Source organism: Idiotropiscis lumnitzeri, unplaced genomic scaffold, assembly GCF_059441095.1.
Source record: "Idiotropiscis lumnitzeri isolate Australia: NSW breed Sydney's pygmy pipehorse unplaced genomic scaffold, RoL_Ilum_1.0 HiC_scaffold_135, whole genome shotgun sequence".
In the NCBI taxonomy this organism is placed as follows: domain Eukaryota; kingdom Metazoa; phylum Chordata; class Actinopteri; order Syngnathiformes; family Syngnathidae; genus Idiotropiscis; species Idiotropiscis lumnitzeri.
In genome coordinates this window covers 289,279-291,861 of record NW_028283673.1, presented here as the reverse complement: position 1 = coordinate 291,861, position 2,583 = coordinate 289,279, and positions in this window count along the sequence as shown.

The window sequence follows — 2,583 nt, the reverse complement described above, 5'->3', positions numbered from 1 at the left end:
ATTTGGCTTAACTGTGACACACGCCCGCCCTCCTCCCCCGGAGCTTCCATTCGGTTAAACTTAGGGGCCGCTTGGCACCGCCCGTGCCCGGGGAAGGTGCTCCTCTTCGGCTTACTGTGACGCGAGCATGCCCTCCTCCTGCGGAGCTTCCATTCGGTTAAACTTAGGGGCCGCTTGGAACCGCCCGTGCCCGGGGAAGGTGCTCCTCTTCGGCTTACTGTGACGCGAGCATGCCCTCCTCCTCCGGAGCTTCCATTCGGTTAAACTTAGGGGCCGCTTGGCACCGCCCGTGCCCGGGGAAGGTGCTCCTCTACGGCTTAACTGCCACGCACGCCGGCCAGAGCTCTGGTACGGTCCGAACCGCGCGAAACGTCGCCACCGATCGTGTCCGGGGGAACGTGCTCTTCTTCGTCCACTCTCCTCTTCGCCCACGCTCTTCTTCGGCGCACGCCGGCCGTCTAACCGCTCCAGCGCCCCGTCGTGCCGCTCGGCGAAACTACAATGCCCCCGAATATTTTTTAGACCCGCGAAGCACTGAACCCGCGAAAGGTGAACCGCGAAGTAGCGAGGGTTCACTGTATGTATAAGACCAAGACCTACAAAAAAGTCTCTTGGAGCAATGAGCTAGGTTTTACAGGAAGTCGGCCATTTTGAATTTACTTAAAAGGGGGCGGGTCACCACAATGGACTTTGTGTAGAAATTATTATTGGGGCCCGAGCAGCGACCGCGGCGAGGTCCCTATTGTTTTTGTAGAAAATATTATTACTTTTATTATTATTATTATTAGGGCCTGAGCAGCGACCGCTGCGAAGTCCCTATTGTTTTTGTAGAAATTATTATTATTATTATTTTTCCGATTGTTCGATCGCATTTTTGACCCCCGAAACATGCACAAAAACTCACCAAACTTGGCAGTCTCATCGGGCATGGCGAAAAATTTGTTATTTTAACGTCTAATATGAACAGGAAGTGAGTTATGAATTTTTGAAAGTCCGACTTTTGCCCTTTTTTGCATGTTTAGAGGGGTCATTCTTTTGCACCCTGATCCTAAAGGCTTCATCTGATTGCCTTAAAATTCTGTCTGTAGCATCTGAAGACCTGGGACAAACACTGGGGCTAAAATTTTTTGTTTCCGAAATACTATATGACGGGGGCGGGGCTTCAAAGTTTTCACTTAAGATTTCCTTCGCCGCAATGGACAAAATGCTTAATAACTCTCCTGCACATGCTGCTAAAAATCCAAAACTTCACATGTACATAAAAAGTCTGTACCTGAAGACATCTATATGTTTATATTCAGTTATACACCTTGCGCCAATCAATATCATTTTTTACATTTTGACTTACTGCACGGTGCCCTTTTAACGAATCTGATTGAAAATTGGCTAGAAAAGACTCAAGACATTGATCTTACTCTATCCCTATTTTTGTGACTTTCCTTCGAAGGGCGTGGCTATTACGGTGCCGCAGAGTCTGATTATTCTCCGTGGCAACAAAAGTTCCTGCAAAATGATTCAGATGATCCATCTTCTCGAAATTTTTCACATTTGAGGATATTCAGGCCCTGAAGACGGCTGCCAACTTATTTTTGATCGCAGTGGTAGCGCCACCAACTGGTTAAAACAAATACAAATTATTTTCGTTGATGTTTTTCTCCGGGCAGGTGAACAAAATCTACCTTATATTTGCTCGGATGAGTGTTTAGGCCTTGAGCATGTCACAATACGAAAGTCTTTCGCCTTCTTCAGAGTGTCACATGATGCTGTCTTGTGACCCGTCTTTATCAGCTGATGTTCCATGAGGGCGTGACTTACCTGTCACAAGAATGAAGGCAAGTCACGCCCCCGCTGTCCGTTCACTCCGCCAAGATGCTGGTCCAGGTGGTAGAGAGGATGAAGGCTCCCTTGTCTCTGTTCATGGTTTTTATGCCTCGCTTGCAGATCTCAATGGCCTCTCTGATCCAGCGCTGTTGTTTGTTCTCTTCTGTGCGGATGACCCTGCCCTTCTCCCGGTCCATGATGTAGTTTTCCCTTTTGCAGTGGTCAGTGATTGCTGATTTGTAATGTTCATGTTGTGCTTGTTCTTTTACTGCTCTGATTTTTTTCATTTTTTTGACAGGTAAGTCACACCCTCATGGAACATCAGCTCAAGACACCATCATGCGACACTCTGAAGAAGGCGAAAGACTCGCCGAAAGATGTCAGGTAAAAAATTAACCTAAAACATAATTGTCTGCTTTTAATGAATCAGTCAAATATCAATAATAAGAAGACAAAATGAACCTAATACAAATAAATGAATGCTTAATAACTCCCCTGCACATGCTCCTAAAAATCCAAACCTTCACCTGTAAATAAAACGTCCCGACCTGAAGACATCGTAATGTTATTATTTTGTTATACACACAGTGCCGCCAAGTGGAATCAAAAATGTGTTTTTATTTTAATTTTCACGTACTGCACGGTGCCCTTTTGACGAATCCGACTGAAAATTAGTCAGAAAAGACTCAAGACAATGATCTTACTCTCTGCCGAATTTTGTGACGTTTTGGCAAAAGGCGTGGCTATTAAGGTGCTGAAAAG